Source organism: Eretmochelys imbricata, chromosome 17, assembly GCF_965152235.1.
Source record: "Eretmochelys imbricata isolate rEreImb1 chromosome 17, rEreImb1.hap1, whole genome shotgun sequence".
NCBI lineage: Eukaryota > Metazoa > Chordata > Testudines > Cheloniidae > Eretmochelys > Eretmochelys imbricata.
The window spans coordinates 1,295,826-1,304,747 of record NC_135588.1 but is presented as its reverse complement, the minus strand read 5'-3'; positions in this window follow the sequence as shown (position 1 = coordinate 1,304,747).

The following is an 8,922-nucleotide window of genomic DNA, read 5'->3' as shown; positions in this document are numbered from 1 at the left end:
ATGAGAAGTAACCTGATTCCAAGAAGTCAATTTGATGAGATGTAACTGAAGTGAGCAAGTCAGAGAAGAGCTTTGACTGAGGGTCACTAGTAAATAACGTCCAAACCTCAGCTTCTTTTTCTGTCTGCCATAGGCCCTGTATTCAGAGGGGTTACAATTGAGTTCCTGCTAGGGGTCAGGAAAGGTCCTGCCTGAAACAGAACATTCAGGCTCTAGTTATTTGAAAGCCATTGGCTTGCCATTCTGAAAGTGGTCATGAATAAATTTGGATTATATGGGGAGTTAGTACATGGATAAGGAAAACTAACTGTAGGATCTTTCCAATATAATGTCCTTAATTGCAGCCAAATTTTACCAGCCTTTGCCCATGGATTTTGTTTTGCTATCTCGGAGATTGGCATGAAAGGAACAGCCTGTCTGTCATCTTAAGACTAGAATCAGTTTCCCCCGAGCAGTGGAAATGTCTTATTGAGTATTGAACTAGAAGCAACCCTACCCTAGTAAAGTCAAACCAGTTGAGCTAGGGGCGTGATTCCCAGCTCACGAAGACATATCCGTGAGAGCTGTCACCGAGCTAGCCTGCTACGATGGGGTAGCCAGGGTAGCACGGGCGGTGGAGGGCGGCAGAGCGGGCTAGCTGTGCCAAGTACAAAACTGCCTGAACCCTATGGGCGTAGCTAGTCTGTGCTGCCTCTTGCCACTGCCCATGCTACCCCGAGTAGACTCATATTTTTAGCGCTCAATGAGAGCTTGCATGAGTGTGTCTATGCGAGCTGGGAATCGCACCCCTAGGACATAGGGTAGATGCGTAGCCTTTGTCTCCTTATCTGCCTTTGCATTTGGAACGTCCACCGAAAATATACACACAGTATCTTCCCTCCCTGCTGCATGTCAAGAAAATATATGTGTGTGCAGATCCCATGCTTTCCCCATTCATAGAATCATGGAATATCAGGCTTGGAAGGGACCTCAGGAGGTCATCTAGTCCAAGCCCCTGCTCAAAGCAGGACCAATCTCCAATTTTTGGCCCAGATCCCTAAATGGCCACCTCAAGGATTGAACTCACAACCCTGGGTTTAGCAGGCCAGTGCTCAAACCACTGAGCTATCCCTCCCCCCATTTTTCTATATTCCCTCACTTGTTTTTGTGTGCTAGAGATTAGTCAGGTTAATTGCCTTTAAGGACTTCTATTAAAATCAGATTTTCAGAACATGATCAAGCCCACTTAAAAAAATGTAGTTAATGGAATATCCTATTAATTTGAAAGTATAGTCTCTGCACTAAATTAAACTATTTTGTATGAGCATCATATTTATATGCCTGTTAAATATCAACTGTCAAACATTTTTCTATATATAGTCAATTGTAAAACACTTCTCCTGTCTCAGACAATACTATATGTTGGCTGAAGTACTCAGAACAAATGAGTTTTTCATTAACTACTGGTTCTATGTATGAACAGATTCAAGGGTACGCTGAATGCAAACTATAAAATCAGTGCACCTTTGATGTAGTTTTTCTTTGTTCTAAGGTTATATCTATGATTTTGGAAAATGGGTACTGAGGGGATAGACATTATTCTTTATCCATAAAGGATTGAGGGGAAAAAATCTTCTACCTCATTGGTTTGGCTTTCCATTTATTGGAAAATCCCATTTAAGAGGGAAAAAATTGTATCCAGTGGAAGTTGACAATAAGCAGGCTTGACTGTATAGTATAATAAACATGACACAGCGGCTCTTGGGAGAGAGGGGACTCGGAAGGATATGAACTCCCTAGAGGTAGAGCTAACTTGTCACAGAAAACAATGACCCTTTGATTTTAAAAAACGTATCTTATTCCCTTAGGAGTAGCTTAAATCATTTCTCCAAATCCCATGTTATTTCTGCTTTTGTAAATGTTGCATGACAGTCCCAGGCTCCCATGATAAGATAATTATCTTTAAAAAAATAAATAAAACAAAGCGAGAAACTGTAACCTCAGCTGAGTGTTTGGGTAAGCAGGGCAGCAGCAGCTGATCTATTAGCTCTGCATGACTGAAGCCACTGGCTCCAAGCCATAGTTGAAACAATCCTTGTTTTTGTGTCTTTCCTGGATATTGGAGGACACTCTGCCGGCGACACACTTCACCAGAGCTCGGCACCGGGCCGTCTGAGCACTCAGAGATGTGCTGAATGCTGGGTGCTACTGTAAATGCCTTCTGTATCCCTTGGGGCTGAGATCAGCTTTCATGAGAGGAAGGTGTGTTTGGATGTTCACCAATTCGTAATTCATTCTTCATGCAGCTTGCCTTAAGGAGTGTACTGATCCTAGCTTGACACCAGCTTTTGTGATCTGCTTCTTTCTTCTCCCCCCTCCCAAAAGCACTAAATCATCTTTTTCCTCTCCAGCTCACACTGATAGCTCTCAGTAAAGAGACAACTATCTGGGATATTTTTTAGCAGCCTTTTATAGGGAAGTGCTCAGAAGGGCCATGGAATTTTAGATTTCCACTTTTCCAGCTGGATATTTAGAGTGACATATTTTCCTCTCATCATTCCCAAATTTCTAGCATTTCAGAGACAAGGCTCAAATCTAAGCCTATATGAAGTGATCCTCTAGCTGGATCTGCTCAGGCAGACCTCTGGAGCCATGTGGAACCCCAGTGACTTCAACTACCTGCATATAAATTGGTCAAATGGCACAAGATTTACATCAGCAATTTCTTGATACCTTAAGTAATTGCTTTTTGGCACAACTTAGTCCTAAATAACATACAAAAGTTATTTCAACAAGTATCTATAGTTACTAGTCACTAATTAATAGTGGCCCCAGTAAAATTAAGTTCAACACCCTCAGGGGATGAATGATACCAAAAACTAACACAGGGACACTAAACTTTAAAAACAGGAGGTTTTTATGTAATTTTGATGAGTCCACGCCTGGAACGCACAGTCAACCTCTGGAACTTGTTGCCAGGGGATGTTGTGAAAGCAAAAACTATAACAGTTCAAAAAATAACTAGATAAGTTCCTGGAGGATAGGTCCATCAATGGTTATTAGCTAAGATGGTCAGGAATGCAATCCCATGCTCTGAGGGTCCCTAACCTCTGTTTGCAAGAAGCTGGGAGTGGACGACGGGATGGATCACTAAATGATTGCCTGTTCTGTTCGTTCCCTCTGAAGTATCCAGCATTGGCCACTGTCAGAAGACAGGATACTGGGTTAGATCAGTGGTACTCAAACTTTTCAGGGTCACGCCCCCTGAGCTGGGAGCGGGACCGTGGCTCTAGGGTGGGGGACGTGGATGGGGTAAGGGGGCCATGGTTGGGCGCCAAGGCTGCCGCGCTCCTCCGAATGTTCAGCACCCCCTAAGGAGTGCACCCTACAGTTTGGGGACCTCTGGATTAGATGGGCCATTGGTCTGACTCAGTATGGCCGTTCTTACGAATATTGCACTGAACTCTGGATACCTCAATGCCAGAAAGACATTAGCAAATTTGAGAAAGTTCAATGAAGAGCAATTAAAATGACTAGAAGGCTGAAGGAATTGCTATATGAGGAAAGAGTTGAAGGAGCTAAATACATGCAGGTTGTCTAGGCAGTGACTAAGGACTTGTCTGAACAGTGGGTTAACGTGCACTAATGGGTTATGATTTCTAAAGTGCACTAATGTGTTGTCCATTAATTGGTTCAGGTAGACCATAATGTGCCCTAAATGTTCGTAGTGCACTTTAATATACATTAAATCACACTAGGGAACATTTAGGATGCATCAGCAGGGGCCACATGGACTAGTTAATGTGCAAAACCCTTAGTGCGCTTTAGAAATCACCATCGTGTAGACAAATACTAAGAAGGGACATGATAAATGCTCTGTGAGAATATGAAAGGAGTAAACTCCAGTGAGAGAGGAGAATTATTTAGAATGGCATCTGGGAATATAAGTAGGAATAATGAAAATTATTGAACTGTGTGGGATAATCCTTAAGGAACTGGTGGGAGTCCTCTTGCTTGGGCCTTTTAAAAGTAGACTAGGCAAAGCATTAGAAAATGCAATTTCATTACTGATTGCACCTATCAATAATTCTCTCATTTGAGTTGATCAGTATAACTTATTCATGGCTTCAACTATTGTGAGTAGTGCAGCCACCCAAAACTACACCATCATGGATATGCTTCACCCTCATGGATTCCATGTGTAATGTATGTGTATATACACGCATGATATGTTTGATTATTTATATTATTCTTCTGATTTAAGGTCCAAAAACCAGCCTATACAAGAGCTCTAGGCACCCTGACAGTAATTCAATTTATAATCGGTAAATATATCAGTTATTATTATTTTGTGCTGCCAACATACCAGCTAGTAAGCTTAGCAACAGAAACTACCCACTCCACCCAAAACCCTATACTCCCAGTTCTTCCTAAAAGCCTTACCAAATAGATAGATGGCTTCCATAAAACTCACTTCTTGGTGCAGAAGTGAGTTGCATCTACCATTAGAACTCCCTTCTGGAATTTGTTTTTTATTATTATTTTTAAAGTTTACTGTTGTAGAAAAATACTTTGATAATTCGAAAAAATGAAATTTTTGGTTGTTTGTCAGTAAGTGGTGTCTATATGCAGGTCTGGGCACTGAGAGATTACTGTGTCCTAATAACCAGTGGAAACAAAAGCAATCAGTCTCTTTCTCATCCCATCCATGCTCCCTCTGTACTGTAACAGAGGCTGGGAGATATTCAAACATCAAATCCCTGCTGAGAGGACACTTTCCTAGTTGGAGAGAGGGGAGTTTTCACTGAAGGTTTCTCATGTACTGCAGGTGCAACTTTCCCAAAATACATCACAACTACCTGTGCATCAACCTACCTCCAGAATCTTGTGCTTTTGTTCTAAATTGGTTTTAAAAATGTGTTTGAAGAGGTAGCTGCAGAACATTCCATTACACGAATGGTGGCAGCAGTCTGCTCACCCACTCTGTACTCCACAGACAGGCAGTTAATTGTTTAATATGTTGAACACAGCTGAACACAACTGCCCCTCACCAGGGATAGATTAAAACATAGGCACTATAGACCCAGGGCTAGGCCCCCAGCAATGGGAGTTATGTGATCACATCAGAAACTCAGATTTCATTTTTAAAAAGTATGTTTTTAGCTGTCAAGGTTGCAAAGAGAATTTGAAAACCTGACCTGAGTGTCAGAGATGGAGGGATTTCTGCCAGAGTCTGCAGCCAGCCTGAAGCCACAGCTCTGACAGGTATGCATTTCCCCCATCCATCTCAGCAGGATGTTATTTCCAAGACTCACTGCTTGGGGAAGGGGCTCACCAACCCCACCCCCAACAGACTTTGTGTGTAGTGGGAAGAGAAGAATGCAGCAGGTCCAGCCCCACACCCAAACTGATACACCCCAGTTGCTGGAAGAAGTACTGGGAATCTCCCTGCTACCACAGCTGTCTCTGGGAGGAAAAGAGTACTCTGCTGCCCCTGCCGCTTCCAAGGTAGAGGGGGCCTGCTGCTACTCCTGGGGTCATATGGGGGTGCACTCCACTGTCTTTCTGGGCGTGAAGGGGCCTTGCCACTACCGCTTCAAGTGGAGTGGGAGGCTATAGGTACAGGGGTGGGGTCAGGGGGAGCCCCATTTTGGTGGGCCTAAGGGCATAGATTGTCTTAATCTAGTTTTGCTTCCCACGCCCACCTATGTGCGTACTCAGGGAATTAGTCCTTCAGACTAGCTCTAGTAGGCAGGCACAATATCCCCAAAAGTTCAGAACTACAGGGGCCCGGTTTACCTGCTCAGCCATTTTCTACATCTCTGATTCGCTCTCTCGCTGAACCAAGTTCGCAGGTTCATACAGTTTAGCATCTCTCTCATTTTCACGAAGTGTACTGAACTGAAGCCTGGCCTGGTGAGTTCTGCTGGATGTTGGAAGTTTGATGATGTTCACCAGCTGTGCCAGAACTTTACTATTCCTAAATGCTACCAAAGCCTAAGTGAGTAATTCTGAAACTAACAACTACTCTGTTCCGAGACATAATATTTCATTAACCTGGGGGGAAGTTGAAAGAATTTCAGACAAAACAGAACGTAAGAGTATCTTGTATTTTTCTCAACACATACGTTAGCTTAGAAATTTCAAGCCAAGGTTACACCGTACAAAAGAGCAAATATAAAAATAATTAAAAGTGGGAAAATACACAATTACACAAGCACCCTTAATTCTGTCCCTGTAGCAGTACCCAGAGCCTAATCAAAAATGCTGATGCACTTTTTATCCATCCATCACACAGGTTAATTAAGAGGACCATTTTTGTGGTCCCTGAAGAAATAAACCTGTCTGATGGATGGATAGGGTGCCACAGTTTTTGGTTGTTCTTAGGGTGGTGTTACAGTGGCCAAGTTGAGGTTGTTTGGTGAACCCTGGCTACATCTGCGTATTTTGGAATGTTTCTAGCTATGCGTGTGTGTGTTTTTTTGGAAAGCAGAAACTTAACTTGGAATTTTCTGGCTTTCTAACATTTGTGTTTTGAGGAAAAAATACAACATTCGGTTCAGGGGGTTTTTTTTGGCTTAAGTAAGTGGTATTTTTAGGTAATGAATTTTTTTCCTGGGAATTTCCTTACGCTTTTTAAAATTCGTCAGTGACAAGAGACTTCAAATTTTGCAAGCTGTGCAGAAATTGGACCCAATCCTTCATAGATGGCTTCCTGCTTCCATTTCCATTTATATTCCATTCACCATATTAGACTCCTTGCACCTTTTGTAGGTTTTCCTCTGTCACTCTTTCTAGTCCAAAACCACTTGCACCCCATGTGATTCCCTCCTAGTCTCTCCTCTCATCAGGTCATCCATATCTGGGCCACATAGACTTTGCAAAGCACCCATCAGGCGATACATTCCTGAAGAGAGCTTCAATCCCCAAGTCCTCCCCAACCATTTCTCTCTCTTTTTGGTCCTCTCTCTCCCCAACCCCCTTTTCCCCTTTATAGTGTTCTAGAAAGTATGCTGATAAATTAAAAAACAAAACAAAACCAGGTTTCAGAGTAGCAGCCGTGTTAGTCTGTATTCGCAAAAAGAAAAGGAGTACTTGTGGCTCCTTAGAAACTAACCAATTTATTTGAGCATAATCTTTTGTGAGCTACAGCTCACTTCATCAGATGCATTCAGTGGAAAATACTGTAGCTCACGAAAGCTTATGCTCAAATAAATTTGTTAGTCTCTAAAAAGGTGCCACAAGTCCTCCTTTTCTTTTTGCGAAAACAAAACCAGTTTTCAACTCAGTGTTCTTTGCAATGGGAGGGAAATAGAACTTTGCAACTGCTTTGATTCATCAGAGGATTGATTATTTCTTGTGCCTCAAGTTTATTTCCTACTCCCAAACACCTCTGCCTTCGCAGCAAGTTTTGTTAAACGTTTATCACCAATTACTTAGCAATCTCTGTGACAATATAGCTCTTTGGCATTTGCTTGTTATGTTTCAGAAAATGCACTGCTCTGAGATGTAGAACATACTCTGTGCAACGTGATTAAAAGATTGTGGTTATTGTAATAGACACAGTATTAAACTATATAAGCAGTAAATATTAGCAAATATGGGTGTGATTCTCCCAAATACAAGAAATGCCAGTCTTTGGGTTGCTGCGGCACTGTTTACTTGGCTACAGTGCACATCCTGTACCTTTTCTGGCGTGTAGTTAATGTCCTTTATTGGGCCACTTGTTTATCCAGAACCATGTTCAATGTGGGTGAGGAAACAATGGTGTCAGAACTTCAGCTTCCAATTTCTAGAGGTGGACTGGTCAATTCTACTGATGTGAAGAAGTCCCTAATAGATGCAGAGCCCGCAGAGCTGGCTTATGCACTACCTTCCCTGTAGCGCCCCAGAGTAGGGGCATGTCAAGGGAGGGGGAGTTTCCGGAGCATACTGCACTCCAGCACTGCTGTGCTGGTGAAGAGTTCTTTGAGGATGATTGACATTGGTTAGAGCAGCCCCTGAGCTGCTCAAACCTTTAACAGGGCCAGGCAGAGACCCAGTGAGCTTTGCGATCTGTTTATGAAAAGCACTGCATAAGAGCTAGGTATTTATTTATTTATTCGTTACGTTAACAACTGGCTTTTGGATGGCCCCTCCTCTGTGCTTCACCTAATGTAAACTCAGCAAAACCAAAACTCCATCTCCTTACTTTTTTATAATTTTGACTGAGCAACTTGAACTTCGTCCTGGTGCAATTTTTTTGCCTTTCGTTTTGTAGGGTTTTTAAAAACAGCCTGGGAAGGTAGGCAAAGAAAAGGGAAAAAACAGTTTTTTCAGCATGTGTAGTGTACAAGCTCTGCCAGTTTTACCAGTACAGATCTCTTGTAAATCTCTTAAACCAATCAGTGCATACTTACTTAACTGTGTGTCCACATGTGCAAAACTTCTTTGTGCAATTGCACATCTTTAGACTTAAAGCCATTTTTTTACTGCGCATGTTCAGGATGCACAACTCGGTTAATTTTCCCCCGAAGCCAAGTACAGGCACTAGTCCTCAGTGAGGGCTATGTTCATGCCGAAGTTTAAAACCATTTTTTCTACAGTACTTTTCAAAAAGCTGTTTGTTTTTATCTATTTATTTTTATATAGGAAAAGTGATTTATTTTTCATTCACCCAAAACTAAAAAAAGATAAAAGGGACAGATTTTGGTCAAATTTTTTGAGGAAAATTTTATTTGAGAGCAGACACAACACATGGAAAGTTAAATAAAATGTGAATATATTGAAAAAGTATGAGCATATGAATATAGGCTTATGATTGGAATTGATTTGCAGCCTTCATTAAAGTGCTATCAAGTAGTGTTATAATGTAAATTTCTTTTATTCAAACTTAAATAAGATAGAAAAAATATTATATTGCCTCTATATAAATCCATGTTACGCCCACATCTTGAATGCCGT